Raw genomic sequence first — 18,129 nt, 5'->3', positions numbered from 1 at the left:
CCTTGAGGTTTGCAAGGGATTTTGAATGTGCGATGCTGGCTCTCCTTTCCTGCTTGCAGGTTAATGGAACAGCAGAAAGCCAGATATTTCCAGTGCCACTAGGACCTGGGGACTGAACTGCTACAAGGTGGCCAAGAGGCACAAACTTTTCTTCCTGAAAAAGGCAAAGTCCACTCTAGTTTTCTATGTGACTCAGTGATGCACAGAGAAAACTGTGAGTTTCCTATGAGTTTAGGGAGTCCACCGACCATGAATGGAAGTTCTGACCTAGGGATCAAGTCTTACAAGAGATATCCTGGCAGAACGAAGGGATAGTACTAGAATGGTGATAACAGCTCACTTGGCCTAAGAAAGGAATGTGGCTTCCTATCCAGTAAGACTGTCTCCCTCAAAAAGCTGCTAGGGAGATTCACTGGCTCCTCCAGTTCATCTGTGTTACCGTTAGAGGCAGCAAAGGGCATCAACTGGACCTGTCAAGTGCCAAAGACCAACCAATTGTGGGCCTCAACAGCAGAAATAATACGTATCACACAAGTCTTTCATGTCCTGGAATTTCTAGCTGTGAAAGAACCTCAGAAATATGGTGAGAAAGTGCCACTCTCTTTCTGCTTTATGAGCACAATGTAATCGACACTAGCTTCATTCACAGCTGGTGAACTGTGGTGCTGCATATAACACTTTTCTCTTCCCAAATGTACAACTGGTGTCCAGTCATATCTTACTACCCCATATTTATAGAATTCTACTTTCAAGTGTAAAAGAGGACATTTTGTATTTATTTCTGAAATATTTTATCTTGTTGGTTTGAACTCGGTATTATAATTGTAATCGGTTCAAATGCTGATTCTGTCATCTAAAATATTAGCTACTGGGTTAAATTATGACAGTTAGTTGTTACATTTAACTTTTATTTTCCCAGGTTTCCATTACACTATGTAGAATATAATTAAGCTACCACTTTCATTGTATAAACCTAGAATTCCAGCTCTGATACCAAATCTACCAAAGGATAAGATGGAAAAAATATAGATGTGGTCATAGGCGCCAGGTAATAAATAAAACCCTAGCAAATCAAGCTCCAGAACGACTTAAATGAATACTCTTTTGGGTAAAAGGATGGTTTATATTAGGAAAACTATGGATCTATTATAACACCATGATAAGGAGAGATTAACGTGGACCATGGAGCAGAGAGATTAAGCTGAATACAAGGGAACATGAAGCCCCCAGACACACAATAGATTAAGTACCTGTAATTGACAATAGCCTTGGGCAGCAAAGTATGAACTTCTGCAAAATAACAGCTGTCTACAAGTCATGGATCTGTGGAGCTATTTCAAGTTTAGACGGACCAAGCAATGTTAAAGTAGTAAATATCAAGGGTGTAATTATATAAAAAGTCAGAATCTTACAAATTTTCATAGGTTATGTTCTGAAAAAATATACACAAATATGGGACTATTTAAAGCATGTTAAAATAAAAATTATTTTTAAGTGAAACATTAGAAAAAGAATTTATGTAGCCAGGAGAAATGGCCAAATTATATAAGGTATAACGTTAAAGTGATGTTTTTTGAAGAATTTGTGACAATGGAAAGTTTCAAAAATCAGCACAAGATGAAGTGAAAACAATGAATGTTAAAAATTAGGTACACATGACTTCAAAATATCTCAAGATGTTAATAAAAGCTTATCTCGGACATGTGACACTATGAGTTATTGCTCTCATTTTCCAAATTTTTTCAAAATAAGTGCATTTTTAAGTTAAATCACTCCTATTAGACACATGTTTTCTCTAATTGTTATAAAAATCTTTTAATTGCCACCCCATTTTGTCACATGAGGAGCAATTAAATGGCTTGCCTATACTCTTACAGGTGTTAGTGGAGATCTAAAATTCAAATTTAAGTTTTTTTAGATTCTTTCCACTGCAATACATACAAATATATTCTTGCCTCACCATTTCTGAGAAAGAACTCCATCATTTCAAGTGTTCATGATAATTTCTAAGCAATTTAAGTGTTATTGACAGGTGATTCAGTAATCAAAATGCAAATATATGGATTAGAATTTCATCTCCTTTCATTGCCAAGTTTCTGCTCAGAATAATAACGTAAGTATGACAGCCGAAAATCATACCAGGAAATTTAAAAAGCTGATTATGTTATCTACATATGGAAAAATCAATCTCAAAGTAATCACTAAATCAATAATTACATAGCAATTGATATTTATCTATAGGGCATTGTGCTGAATAATCTATGGAGGTTTTAAAGATGCACAAGATATGGGGCACCTGGGGGGCTCAGTGAGTTAAGCATCTGACTTCGGCTCAGCTCATGATCTCACAGTTCATGGGTTTGAGCCCCGTGTCCGGCTCTGTGCTGACAGCTCAGAGCCTGGAGCCTGCTTCAGATTCTGTGTCTCCATCTTTCTGGCCCTCCCCTGCTCGTTTTCTGTCTCTCTCTCAAAAATAAACAAACATTAAAAAAAAACAATTTTAAAGATGCACAAGATATAATTCTTTTCCCTTAAATGTTTTGTAATCTCATTTGGGATATATATATATATATGTATATATATATATATATATATATATATATATACATATATATATATATAAAATGTTCTTTTTTCATATATATATATATGAAAAAAGAAAATAACAATAAAGGTTTAGACTAAAATCTAAAAATACAACAAAGGAGTAAATTAAAATGTATTAACGCCTCTACTATGTAGTGGGTACTGATAGGTGCTTTATATATGTCACCTCATTAATTCTCATGACATAATTCATGAGGCAGAACCTAAAAGGAAGAGAAGCTTCTCTAGTGAACTTAAAAAATCATCTAGAAAGAACTTTTTAAAGAGCCATTTTATTTGTCCCTAGTAGATACCTATTTCCCTTGAGAAGTTAACAATAGGACCTTTTATGATCTGCTAAATTATGGCTCACTCCTCTATGAGAGGGTCACTGAATAGACTTTCCAAGAGGTTATTTGGGTTTGGGGAACGATCCTTTTGTGACTTAACGTTATTGGAACCTCTTTGAAGGATTCCTGTTCCTGTTTGAGGTTGTGGGCAGGAAAGGATACCAGGACCCTCAAAGAGATCACCATGAGGTGAGGGAGAGCATGGCCATGACCCAAGCTTAGAACCACGGTTTAGATATTCCTGAGGAAAGGCTGAGGCTGGCAAACTTTCTCCTTTCCTGGACATGGTATGACAGTGGACATTACAGGAACAATGCCTGAGCTTCTTCTAGCTGACAGATGGAATTATGAAGCCCAAGAGAGTGCAGAAATTTGTTTCGGGCAGGACATCCCAGTATCGGTGCAAAATCATCAGCTGGACTGAGCCGGGGAACCAGTTTTCCATAGCATCTCTGTGTGTAGGGACAGAAAGCAGCAGATGGACTTTGTTCTTTCTGCTTGGGATTTGGAAGCAGGGCGGCCCATATTTGATGGAATAGTCCTCTGGGAATCTTGGGCAATGGAAGTGGGTGTGGAAAGGACCTCAAGATGCAGACATTGGGCTTCCTGCTAATACAGGCATGCCAACTTAGAGTTATATAAAAAAATAAATAAAAGAGACATGACTACATTTGATGTTCACTTTTTTGTTTGTTTGTTTGTTTTATTATGGTGATATAAAGGTTCAGAGAAGATATATACTTTGAGGTATCATAGCTATTATTGCAAAGCTAGGATTGAAATGAATTCTGTTTGACACTAATATTTTGTCCTCTACAAAAGAAATGTCATAAGAAATTATGGATTTTCCAGATATAACTATATATCTAGTAAGACCCAGTAAATAATTATTCACTAATAATTAGTAAAATGTTTTCTTAAACTCCAGATAAATGGCACTGTGCAACTCAGAAAGAAAATAAAGCTTATGTTTTCATTATGAAAAGTTACAGTCATTTTATTTTATTCTTCATCGAATCTCAGACACTAAATCCCCTGTGTCGTCTTGGATTTCCTTTTATTGAATAAGGAGTTCTTGTTCTGATGAAATGGAATAGAAAGTCATGAGATTTTCCTACATTAGTCATGCTTGAAAAATAAAGCAATAGCTTTTAATATGTATTCTATAATTCATTCTAATATAATTGATGAGGAACTCAAGTTATTAAACATCCAAAATAATTCAGATGTGTTAACAGAAATAACAATAAGGAGAGTCTGCCAAGATGTACTACAATAAATAGGATTTAATGACACTGAGAGATACACTAGGGCTCTACAACTTTTCCCAGTGTTCAAAAAATGCCAAACAGAATAGTGAGCACAAATTTGGTGCTAAACAAATTACTTTTCATTGATAATAGCCACTAAGTCCTACATGAACTGTAGCATTTAGGGAGAGTCCACAGAATTGTTGAAAATCATATAGCATAAAAGTGATAGGGGCACCTGTGTGGCTCAGTCGGTTAAGCATCTGGCTTCGGCTCAGGTCATGATTTCACGGTCCGTGGGTTCGAGCCCCGCGTCGGGCTCTGTGCTGACGGCTCAGAGCCTGGAGCCTACTTTGGATTCTGTGTCTCCCTTCTCTCTGTCCCTCCCCTGCTCATATTCTGTCTCTCTCTGTCTCAAAAATAAATAAAAACATTAAAAAAAATTAAAAGTTATAAAGATGTAAAGGATTTTAAATGACAAATGAGAGAAGTCACCTTACAAGTAATAATAATGGTATGGCTATACTCATAACTTATAATTAATAAAAAATTGATATAAATAGATACTACGACAGAAGGATAGATTTTTTTTTAATATCCCTAGTGCCTAGAGTAGAATCTGGGGTATAGGGAGCATCACAGTGAGCTGATAATGGATATCTGTTGAATTAATAGGTAGTTAAAAATATCACACATTTATTTATGCTCATATTTGTTAGATATTGGAAATGTTACACAGTATTTAAAAGTTGAGTGAAGAGGGGTGCCTGGGTGGCCCAATCGGTTAAGCAGCCAACTTCGACTCAGGTCATGATCTCGATCTGTGAGTTCAAACCCCACGTCAGGATCTGTGCTGACAGCTCAGAGCCTGGAGCCTGCTTTGGATTCTAGGTCTCCTTCTATCTCTCTTCCCCTCCCCTGCTTGCACTCTGTCTTTCTCTCTCAAAAATAAATAAACATTAAAAAAAATGAAAATAAATAAGAGCTGAGTGAAGAAATGCAAAGAAGGCCTTCACAATAACATGTAATTGGAAGATAAAAGTAGGTAGAATAAGGTAGAAGCTGTTCCCAGAGAAAGGGAATCTTCCAAATAGATCCCATATCCCAAAAGTTCTGGCTTCCATTTTAGCTATTTAGAAGTCAACCATTAACCTAACTGCCCTTCCTTTAGCAGTTGTTTTTCTAACTCCTGCCAATTCTTCTTTATTGTTCGGATTTTGTGGTTTAATTTTTATGTGTTCAGATGTAATTTTCTTGTAATTTATGCTCTTTCAGTTTCCTTGGACTTTCAGGATATGACAATTAAGTATTTTTCAACAATTCTAGAAAATTCTCTGCAATTGCTTCTTCAAATATTTCCTTTTCCTTGTTTCTATTTTCTCCATTGAGAATACCAATTACATACATTATATCTTTATTCTGCTCATCATCCATTCCATGGTCTATTTTCTCTCTGGTAAATTCTACCTTTTTGTTTTCTCCCTATAATGTTTCTCTCTTTGATAGCCATTTCTTTGGATCACTAATTCTCTCTTTAGCTGGGTCAGTCCTACTAAACTGTTCTTTAAGTTTATAGTTTTGGTTATAACATGTTTCTATTAGATTCTTTTCCAAAACTACTTCTCATTTTACACTCTCTAGTTTCTTGCTCATATTTTCAAACATTTCTTTTTTTTAATTTTTTTTAATGTTTATTTATTTTTGAGACAGAGAGAGACAGAGCCTGAATGGGGGAGGATAAGAGAAAGAGGGAGACACAGAATCGGAAGCAGGCTCCAGGCTCTGAGCTGTCAGCACAGAGCCCGACGCAGGGCTCGAATTCACGGACCGTGAGATCATGACCTGAGCCAAAGTCGGACGCTTAACAGACTGAGCCACCCAGGGGCCCCACAAACATTTCTTTAAATATACTTTTGATAGTTGGAATAATATCCCCCTTCCCCACCCCCCCCCCCACCAGATGCCTGTGATCTAGTCCTTGGAATCTGTGAGTATATTATTTTACATGGCAAATGGGACTTTGAAGATGTAATCAGTGTAAGCTTACTTGAGATGGTAAGATTATCCTAAAAGTCTGGATTGTCACAGTCTAATCACATGAGTTCTTAAAAGCAGAAGAGGAAGGCAGAAAAATTGGTCAGAGAGATGAAAAGTGCAAAGGACTCAGCCCACTGTTGTTGGCTTTTGAAAGGTAAGGATGGGTCCATGAGCCAAGAAATGCAGCAGCCCCTAGAAGCCAAGAACAAGCTTCAGCTTATAATCATCAATAAAATGGGACCTAGTCCTTACAATCATAAGGATTTGAACTCAGTCAGGAATTTGAATGAGCAGGAAACTGATACTCTCATAGAGCCTCCAGAAAGGAATATATTTCTGCCACTCTTAAGTTTGAATCCATTGAGAACTATAGTGGACTTCTAATCTAGAACACTGGAAAATAATAAATTTGTGTTGTTTTAAACCATTAAGTTTGTAGTCATTTGTTAGCAGCAGTAGAAAAATAATATGGATTTCAGTATCAGGAGTGAGGTGTTGCTGTAACAAATATCTAAAACTGTGGCCCTGATTTTTGATATCAGGCAGCAGGCACAGGTTAGAAGAATTCTGAGAAGCATGGCAGGCAGGGGGAGGAAGCTGACATTTATTTGAATAGACTGTTAGCAGAAAGAAGGGCTTTAAAGACTGTCCACGAGGGCTCAGAAGGAAGTGCAAGCATTACAGAGAAATTCTATATTTTCTCAGAAGAAAACATAAATGGTCATGAACAGACTAAACAGAAATGTAGATTTTAAGCATGCTGCTGGTTGAAGGCTCAGAAGGAAATGAAAACATGTTATTGGAAACCAGACGAAAGGAATTTTTTCCATAGTGGTACAAACTGTGTCATGCAGTTATGTGGAAAGCAGAACTTGTAAGCAATAAATTTGAATATTTAGCTGAAAAGATTTCCAAGCAAAATATTGAAGGTGCAGGCTGATTTTTTTTTTTCACTTTAGAGTAAAATGCGACGGGAGAGAGATAAATAGAAGGAGAAGCTGTTAAACAAAAAGGAACCAGGGCTTGAGGATTTTGGAAATTCTTAACCTATCTGTATCCCAAATATGCAAAGATGCTAAAATTAAAAGATTATTTTAATGCAATTTTTATTTAAAACTAAGTGATTAGTTTTCTAATATTGTTCAGAAAAACCAAGAGAGCAAAGTATTCTGTAGCAAAAAAAGACTCTTTAAAGAGATTAAGGAAGTGATCATAGACACCCTCAGCCATCTCAGCCAAAGCCAAAAATAGTGAAGAGATTTTCTTGTTAAGATCTGTTGGTGAGGCTCTTGTCTAATGGGGTGAATCCTCCATAGAATCCTTCCATCCACGGAACACCCACAGAGTTCTAGAGAATTTTATACAACCAAAGATACTGCCAACTTGAACTGAAAGGGGTCAGAGTGATAGGATGTGAGAAGATCTCAACCTGCTATTGCTGGCTTTGGAAAAAAAAAAAAAAAGCAGGGGAGGTGGGACCAATGCAAGGCATGAGATAACAACTGGAAGCTAGGAGAAATCCTCAATTTAGAGCCAGCAACAAAACAAGGAGCTCAGTCCTACAACCACAAGGAACTGAATTCTGCCAGGAAGCCAAGTGAACAGGAAAACAATTCAATTCTCCTCTGGAGCTTCTAGAATGAAATGCATCCTGGCTATACTTTGTATCTGGTGACACTCGTTTTAGACTTCTGATCTATAGAAATGTAACGTGATAAATCTGTGTGTTTTATGACACTTAGTGTGTGGTGATTTGGTATGGAAACAATAGAAAATTAATACAGTATTAAACATATTTTTCTTCCAAATCTGGTCATTGTAGCATAATATACCTTTTAAAACTGTATCTTCTGCCATGGCTTTTTCCAGCCTTCTTTTAAATCCATTTTATTCTTTATGTTTTGTAGTTTTGACTTGTTAACTAATTTCTCTAGAAATTTATCTTGAAAACGTTGAATTTAGATTCATGTGGCAAATTATTTCTTTTGCTTCCTCCCACCAATTGTGAATCCAGAAACATTCTAAATTAGTGGATGAAATATGTTGGATCACACAGGTGAATCTGCCACCAAATCCCAGTGAACGCTGACCAAAAGTTCTGAATTCTAAGGGCAAATCTGTGTCACTTCACTCAGTGTCAAAGTCTAGATAGGCAATTTTTGGATGCACCTTCTCAGTGGTGGGTTTCTTGTGCATCCTTACTCTTACTGTTGTCCTTAAGGATCCTGGTTTCCTGAGAAACCATCTATCACACTCCAACTTGGACTAGCCCTAGACTTCACCTTGTCTCCCCAGCTTTGGCCTTGCTTTCCTCTGAGGGTTGCTGCTTTTGCTTTGTTTTTATCCTCTTTAGAGTCTTTACTTTCCTACCATCTCAGAAAAGCATTTTAAAAGAAGGGTTTCGTAGTTATATTTTTACAGTTTTTCATTTAACAACTGCCAGAAAAGGAACTGTCTCCCTATTTTTTAAACCTATCCAACTTTATTTTTATAAATTGAAATAATACATCCCATTGCTTATATAACAAAGGTTTAATTACTTAAGTAAAACTGTTAACAAAGTGATAGCTTTCCCAGTCAGCTTCTTAATGCACTTAACAAGTAACATTCTTGATAGTACTGCTGTCAAGGAAAATCAGTAGCAAATCGCAGGCAATATGTTTCACATGTTAAATCCCTACTTGCTAAAAATAGATGGTCCATTATATGAAGACTCTCCTCCAGACTGCAATCAAAACAAAAAAAAAATGACAGTCTTTAAGAATCAAATTCTAAGAAATTCAAAGCCTACTGTTAGTTTTTGCACTAACATTAGAGTTTTCTAAAACATGATTAAGCTTAAATCCAAATTTCAGAAGTATATCTTCTTTCAGGCTTATGAAGCTCCACATTCCCTTGCTGATATTTATGAGCAGTCCTGATCCACTGAATCAGAAGTAATCCTATCCCTTTGCTTCTACGGCAAGGAATTACACTATACTATAATAACTTGTTTACATATTTGTTTTTTTTTTAAACTAGACTCTGAGCATCTTGAAAAGAGGAACTGTATCTATTGAAAATGTGGTAGACCCAGAATTTAACACTAAATTTAGGTCCTGAATTAATATTTGATGAATTTAACCTATGAGTGAAAATGGTTAGTAAAATGTAAGAAGTTTATAATTCTGTAGTACATATCATTTCAACTTGTCCTTTTTTTTACTAATCCTAGGAAAAAACGGTTATGGTATTATAAAAAATATTATAGTATTGTAAGCCAGCCTTAATCAGACTTCACTCCAAATGAATTAACTTGTAGCCTAAGTTGAGCTTGTTCTCTTTCTTTCTCTTCCTGTTTATCGTCTAATTCACATATTTCATTACACAATGGATGTTTTCATTCTGACATAAAAGTGATTTTAAATTGTATTTTACCTGAAGCATAATTAACAAGATAATACTCAATGAAAGGCAATCAATATTGTCAGCATTTAAAATAAATGTTTTCCAGAGTTGAGTTTTAAGTAATTTGCATTTACCTAGTTAAAAAAATCAACATTATATTGCCAAAGAAATCCCAAACAAACAAAAAGTTTACAAGTTTAGAATTAGGCATAAAAGGTCAGACTATTATCAGGTTGCATTATCTCACATGCATTTTTCAGCATTACATAGTTATATTTTATTTTTAAAATGTTCAACTGAAAATGGTGTTTAGAATATCAGCCCCCAAAAGGCATCCAAATTGGTAAGGGAGAAGTAAAACTTTCACTATTTGCAGATGACATAATACTACATATAGAAAACCTGAAGATTCCACCAAAAAAAAAAAAAATTCTAGAACTGACAAATGAATTCAGTAAAGTTACAGGATACAAAATCAATGTACAGAAATCGTTTACACTCCTATACACTAATAATGAAACAATAGAAAGAGAAATCAAGAAAACAATACCATTTACAATTACACCAAAAAGAATAAAATACTGAGGAATAAACTTAACCAAAGAGGTGACAGACTTGTACTCTGAAAACTATAAAACACTGATGAAAGAAACAGAAGACAACACAAAGAAATGGAAAGACATTCCATCACATGGAGGAAGAGCAAATGTTGTTAAAATGTTTATGCCACCCAAAGCAACCTACAAATATAATGCAATCCCTATACAAACAGCTTTTTTTACAGGACTTGAAGAATCATAAAATTTGAATGGAACCACAAAAGACCCTGAATAGTCAAAGTCAAGAAAAAGAAAAACAAAACTGGAGTCATCACAATTCCAGAATTCAAATTATATTACAAATCTGTAGCAAACAAAAGAGCATGGTACTGGCACAAAAATAGACACATATATCCATGGAACAGAAAAGAAAACCCAGAAATAAATCCACAGTTATATGGTCAATTAACCTTTGATAAAGGAGGAAAAAATACATAATGGGAGAAAGTCTCTTCAACAAATGGTATTGGAAAATCTGGACATCTACATACATGCAAAAGAATGAAATTGGACCACTTTACTTTCTTACACCATACACAAAAACAAGTTCAAAATGGATTAAAGACCTAAATGTGAGACCTGAGCCCATAAAAATCCTAGAAAAGGGCACAGGTGGTAATTTTTCTGACATCAGCCATAGCAACTTCTTTCTAGAGGTCTCCTGAGGCAAGGGAAATAAAGGCAAAAATCAACTATTGGAACTACATCAAAATAAAAAGCGTCTGCACAACAAAGGAAACAATCAACAAAACTAAAAGGTAACTTATGGAATGAGAGAAGATATTTGCAAATGACATATCTGACAGAGGGTTAGTATCCAAAATATATAAAGAACTTACACAACCCAATACCCAAAAACCAAATAATCCAAATAAAAATGGGCAGGAGACACAAACGGATATTTCTCCAAAGAAGACATACAGATGGCCAACAGACACATGAAAAGATGCTCAATATCATTCATCATCAGGGAAATACAAATCAAAACTACAATGAGATATTACCTAACACCTCTCAGAATGGCTCAAATTAAAAACACAAGAAATAACAAGTGTTTGCAAAGATGTGGAGAAAAAGGAACTCTCATTCACTGTTGGTGGAAATGCAAACTGATGCAACCACTGTAGAAAAGATTATGGAGGTTCCCTAACAAGTTAAAAATAAAACTACCCTATGGTCTAGTAATTGCATTACTGGATATTTATAAAAAAAATACAAAACTACTAATACAAAGGGATACATGCACCCCTCTGTTTATTGTATTATTATTTGCAATAGCCAAATTAGGGAAGCAACCCTGTGTCAAACAATAGATAAGTGGATAAGAAGAGGCAGGATATACATATAATGCAATATTATTCAGCCACGAAAAAGAATGAAATCTTGCCATTTGCAATGACATGGATAGAGTTAGAGAGTAAGCAAAATAAGTCAGAGAAAGAAAAATATCACATGATTTCACTCATATGCAAAATTAAAGAAATAAAACAAAGTAGCAAAGGAAAAAAAGAGAGCAAGACAAACCAAGAAACACTCCTTAAGTATTGTTCTCTTAACTAGAGAACAAACTGATGGTTACCAGAGGAGAGGTGGTGGGGGAATGGGTGAAATAGGTGATGGGGATTAAGAGTACCCTTATCATGATGAGCACAGAGTACTATATAGAATTGTTGAATCACTATATTATACAGCTGAAACTAACATAGCATTGTATATTAACTATGCTGGAATTAAAATTAAAAACTTTTTAAAATTTTAAAAAGAAAATAAAAAAATAAAGAAAAAAATCAGCCCATGTGCTTCTATTTTTATACTAATCCTTCCACAGTTATCATCCACTCTAAAGTCTCTTAAAAAATACATTTAATGATATTAGAACCCAATCTTCACCTGTTTTCTTCATGTAATTTTCTGTGTCCTGTAGGATAGATGAATGTGGGGCTCCATTGACATTTTGGATGCAAGAAAGAAAAATCAAACTTACTCTGTTGTCTCACAATATTTCCCTTTCATCAGTTTTGTAGTTTTTCTTTTTTGCTGTAATAAACTTGAAACCATCTCTGCTCTTCATTCCCCTTTATTCCTTTTATCTAATCTACCATGAAGACCTGTAATATTTGTTTACTTTCATGTCTTTTGGTAATAGCATGCCTCTCTGTTTCTAACGCCTCTATCAGGAGTAGGCTGTCAATTCATGCTTTCACAGGACTACATAATTTTCAATGATCCTTCCTAATTCTAGTATTTTATTGCTAATTGATTTTTTTTAACTGGCTACCCTGACCAGATTGTAGATTACTGTACTCAACTATATAATAGCAAAAATCCAGATTAGTAGTTTTCGGGTAGAGGGCAATAAAGATGAAACTGGAACACTCGGTATTTATCCACCAAAATATGTCCATAAGCTCCATCTGCTCTGGCTACACAATTTTCATTACACTTTCCTCAAATGTTCTTCATTCCAACTTGTCACTCAAGCACAGGGAATATCTAGATCACCTTTCACATTTTTGTTAAGTGGCCTTCATACTGCAAAAACTTCCCTTCTCATTCTCTTCTGAATCCAAGGTTCACAACATGCTGCTTAACTCTTACCTTCCCCAGGCAGTTTATATAGTGGTAGGAAACCAAAACGTGGTGTGGTATAGACCTCAGCTGGTAACCATGCCACTCACCAGCTACATGACTCTAGACATGCCTCGGGTTTCTCATTATAAAATGATATTAACAATAATAACGAGAATAATAATACTTTGGCTTAAGAAATTTGTAAAGACTGTATGACATAAAGCATTTTTATAAAGTATTTAGTAGACTGGATTATAATGATAAGTAAATAGTATTATTATCGCTGTTGGTGTTATTGTTACTGTTATTACTATTAATTCCATGATACGTCCCTATTATTCAGCCCACATCTGATAGCTCATTCCAACATCTATTAACTCAGCAACATTGAGCATTACACTATTTAGTATTAATTGTACTCTAATTGTTTTGTATATTTTCAGTGATTTGCTCATATGGGCATTTGCAGAAAGGACACTTAGAGGACATTTATTAAGTAGTCATCAAGCTATTTATCATATGTTTTGATATATTTTTTAAGTTGAGAAATATTATAAGTTAAAATGGAATCAATATCATTTTCAATATCAGATTTTTTTATTCTGTAACACACACACACACACACACACACACACACACACACACACACTATCTCTCTTTCTCTAAGTAAACACCTTACCTTAAGATTGTTCTGAATTCAGCTTCAGAAATGATCCAAATTGGATATCTACAAATCAATAATTATGAAATTATAGTCAATTAGCTTGAAGACAAAGGTATAGCTACTTGAGCAATGATTTTTAACATTTTCTACAAAAAAAAGTTGCATTTTAATCCTCTACAAGCTTTTGTTTGTTGCTTTCACCATCACAGTAAAATTTTAGCATATTTGCAAAATACATTTATAAAATCAGTAAGCACTTTTAAGTTAAAGGGATTTGATTTTTTCATTGTTTGCAAAGCCTATTGATGGCTCAGAGTCCAAATATCCTGTTATTCACCATCATTAAATTGAACTAAAAATAAACATTTTAAATAAAACAGGGTAATAGCTGCTGAGCTGGTCCCATTTTATGATACTGAACACTAGATTGGAATATATTTTAGAGAAGCCTGTATATACACCATACCCACATTGTATATACTGTGTTTGTGTGTGCACATTACAGATGTATGTATACATATTGATAGTACACTAATACGTATACATACACACAAACTTAAGGGGAAAAAACAGGTAAATCTAAAACATTTCACAGAGGAAATCAAATATTTGGGTAAAATCAAATGGATTAAGTTCAACATAGCTCAGGTTTTGGATAAACTGATACTTCGGTGATATTAACAACAGTAAATGCAATAAAAACTCTGTGTTAAGTCTTACAGTTTACAGAATATTTTCACATTCTTGTCCAGGTCTTTAGTACCCCTCATAACCACAAATGTTTCCTCTCAAATACTGTTAGGGTAAGCTTGGCTGAATCGACACAGAGGTAGAAAACTTGTCCCATCAAATACACATTGTGAGAATAGCCTTTCCATTTAAAATGCAGCCCATGTCATATTCCCTCATAAACAAAACATAGGTGTAAAACCTAGCTCTACATATGGCTGAAGCTCATCTTTTAGATCTTGCATCAAACACCCCTCTCCAAGAATGACAGCAGATATTAATCAGGTAATGACTCAACTTCATACATAACTATGTACCACATTAAATGTCATGAAGAAGACTCATAAAGTACCTTGACTCCAGTGGGGATCCTCACTTAGTAAACTGGGAGGATAAAGGACAGGGATAAAATTTGAGCTGAGAGTTACCAGGTAAAGATAGAGTTGTCAAGAAGGAGAGAATGCCCATTTTAGGACAGGCAGGTGTAAGGTGCTGAGGCAGGGCAAGTGTGGCAGTGTTGAGAAGCAGGAAGAAGGCTGCTAAAGTGGAAACAGGAATGGAGCGGTGTGTAGGGGTGCATAAAGCTGGCGAGGTCATGCAGGGCCTTAGCAGGCTATGAGGAAGATGAGTTTCTATCTTACAGACTACAGGAGGCCACTGCAAGGTTTATACACAGGAGTGTGGTAGTGTGATCTTGAAGATGGCAGCTCTGGTGAGGAAAGAGAAAGTGGAGGGAGAGTGAACGTAGAAACACAGTTGAAAGGCTATTGCTCTAGTTCAGGAAAGAAAGATAGTGCCTTGGACTAGAATATTTGCAAAATAAATTGATAAAACTGGTTTGTTTTAATAAGTTTGGAGCGATAGATTATAATCTGTCTCTCTCACTTGATTGTAAACTACATGAGGTAGAGACCTCAATTTTTACTGACCATTATATCCTCTGCCACAATACTTTGCACACAGCAGATACTCCAAACAAATGTTTTTTGAATGAATGCATAGTAGGAAAATATGAAGAAATTGGGGAGTGTACGGAACTTCATGAAGGAGTACTATTTACTGTAATAAGAATTACTAGCCAGGATCAGGTTTGCAAGTGAAATCATGTGCTTAGATTTAGACAAATTGTACTTAGATTGCTCATCAGATATACAAGTGGAGATATGAATTAGGATATTTTAAGTGTCTAAAGCTCAGAGATCTTGACTGGAGACATTTGGAAGTCATAGGAATATCAGTAACACTGATGCCATGAGTGGATGGGGAGAAAATAGAGTAACAATGATAACTGAATTTTTTCAAGTTTATTCATTTATATTTTGAGAGAGACAGAGACAGTGTGAGCAGGAGAGGGGCAAAGAAAGATGGAGAGAGAGAATCCCAAGTAGGCTCCAAGCTGTCAGCACAGAGCCCAATGCAGGGCTTGGACTCACGAAATTGAGAGATCATGACCTGAGCCAAAACCAAGAGTTGGGCGCTCAACCGACTGAGCCAAGCAGGTGTCTCCATTTTTTTTAATGTTTATTTATTTTTGAGAGAGAGAAAGAGACAGAGTGTGAGTGAGGGACGGGCAGAGAGAGAGAGAGAGAGAGAGAGAGAGAATCTGAAGCAGGCTCCAGGTTCTGAGCTGTCAGCACAGAGCCTGACACAGGGGCTTGAACTCATGAACTATGAGATCATGACCTAAGCCAAAGTCAGATGCTCAACTGACTGAGCCACCCAGGCACCCAGGCACCCCAATGATAACAGAATTTTTGCAGACTCTTACTATGTATCAGTCACTGTTCTGCTTTGCATGTTTCAATTCAGTTAATCCTCACAATAACCCCATAAAGAGTACTCTGTTTATCATCCCATTTTAAAGATGAGAAAACCAAGGCACAAAGAAATTACAGAATTAGCCCAAATTCACAGACTTAGTAAATGGCAGAACTAGGGTATAGCAGACAGAATTCTAAGATGGCCTCCAACATGCCCAACTCATGATGTTCACACCTTGTACAATGTCCTGTCCTGTGTAGGGCAGAACCTGTAAATGTGATGGGATATAATTCTCATGATTTAGTTATTAATGAGTTGACTCTGAGTTAATCAAAACCAAAAGGGAGAGCTTTGTGGGCCTGGCCTAATCAGTCAATCCCTTCAGAGGAAATGAGGTCCTCCCTGCCACCAGAGATTAAAAGCGTGAGAAGGCCTATGCAGGGGGCCACATGGCAGAGCTTGCAATCAGCTTCCAAGAGCTAAGAACTGCCCTTGGCAAACAGCCATCAAGAAAACGGGGAATTCAGCCCTATAGCCACAACAAATTGAATTCTGCCAACACCAGTGAGCTCAGAAGAGACCTCAAGCCTCAGATGAGCCCTCAGTCCTAGCTAACAGCTTGAGTTCAGGCTGTTGAGACCCTGAGCAGAGGATCCAATTGAAACCCACCCAGACTTCTGACCCAGGGAACTGTAAAATACTAAATAAGGTCTGTCTTAAGCCATAAAGTTTGTATTATTTGTTATACAGCATAGAAAACTAATGCACATGATAAAATCTGAGTAGTTGGTTTACATGACCTGGGCTGTTAAAGACTTAGCTACACCTCAGAAGGTAGAAGAGATGGGAAAATGAGAGGAGAGACTAATAACGACAGAGCCCTGAAGCAAATGCAGACATTTAAGGAATGGGCAGAGGAAAACGAACCAGCAAAGGAGATTGTAGAGAAACCAAGAAATCAGGCAAATCCAAGGGAGTATGACATTACAGAAGCAAAGGAGAAGATGTGTGCAAGGAAGGAGACTGAGCAAAAGTGTGCAGCACTACAGACAGCAAACCAGATGAGGACTGGAGAGCGTTTGGTGGATTCATTAAGATGCAGGAAGGTAACACTGGCTTTTCCTCTGGTCAATTAAAAAAGCAGAGTTGTGGGGTGCCTGGGTGGCACAGTCGGTTAAGCGTCTGACTTCAGCCAGGTCACGATCTCGCGGTCCGGGAGTTCGAGCCCCGCGTCGGGCTCTGGGCTGATGGCTCAGAGCCTGGAGCCTGTTTCCGATTCTGTGTCTCCCTCTCTCTCTGCCCCTCCCCCGTTCATGCTCTGTCTCTCTCTGTCCCAGAAATAAATAAACGTTGAAAAAAAAATTAAAAAAAAAAAAAGAGCAGAGTTGGCATTTTCGAACTCCTTTTGTGTGTGTGTGTGTGTGTGTGTGTGTGTGTGTGTGTGTGTCTGTGCGTGTGTGTTTAATTAAGGGAGGAAATCATGTGATGAGTTGGGGAGAAAAAAATATGTTTTCCAGACATACTTTTACTATTCAATATTTTCATGCAGGAGCATTATAAACCTCTCCTTAAGAACTCAGTATATTTTGTTATTTACAGCAGACCTGACAAGTTAATCAACTAAAATATTCTGTCACAAAATTGAACTTCGAGGATGGACAATTTCTTGTGACAAGGCAAGATTGCACCCAAGTAATATTCTACATACCATTTAATCTCATGAGATGACTGCTGAAAAGCAATAGAAAGAGGACAGAAAAGAGAGCATTCGATTTCTAAAACTCATTCATTTCTTTTGATCATTTATATAGCCACTCTAAGGGGAAGTTATTTTTTTTCTCCTAAGAAAATATGAAATCAGATGCGGAAGCCAAAATATAAAGAGGCATTAACTAAATCAATAAAGATCCATTTTGACTATAATAGAGTACAATTGAGAAGACAAAGGGTACACACAGAGACAATTAAATTTATGGTTTTTTATGCTGCTATATTCACCCAATGATGCTACTTTCGGATTCTCTGGCACCAGTATTTCACTTTGGTGACTAATTTCATGGGAGGCAGAACAAGGACAATTCTCCCCTTATCCCATATAAGATAACAAAGTAACAAGATTTAAACTACACTGTTATTCTTATACATGGCAGGGTGGTGGGGGGAGGGGTTGGGTATACTTATCTCTAATGGAACCC

General features: G+C 36.3%; 1 protein-coding gene across 5 annotated transcripts in view; it reads right to left on the bottom strand.

Moving 5' to 3' along the window:
- The window catches only part of CNTN1 (contactin 1), a 362,215-nt gene that overhangs the window by 264,880 nt on the left and 79,206 nt on the right, over positions 1-18,129 (bottom strand). For 4 of the 5 annotated variants that reach the window (XM_053226130.1, XM_015085046.3, XM_053226129.1 and 1 more), the window contains exon 2: positions 13,460-13,507. The exons of the other annotated variant lie outside the window; for it this stretch is intronic. The gene's annotated coding sequence lies outside the window, so the exon portion shown is untranslated. The remainder of the gene's footprint in view (positions 1-13,459; positions 13,508-18,129) is intronic. 5 annotated transcript variants of the gene reach the window in all.

This window comes from Acinonyx jubatus, chromosome B4, assembly GCF_027475565.1.
Source record: "Acinonyx jubatus isolate Ajub_Pintada_27869175 chromosome B4, VMU_Ajub_asm_v1.0, whole genome shotgun sequence".
In the NCBI taxonomy this organism is placed as follows: Eukaryota; Metazoa; Chordata; class Mammalia; order Carnivora; family Felidae; genus Acinonyx; species Acinonyx jubatus.
This window is presented reverse-complemented; position numbering and strand designations above follow the sequence as displayed.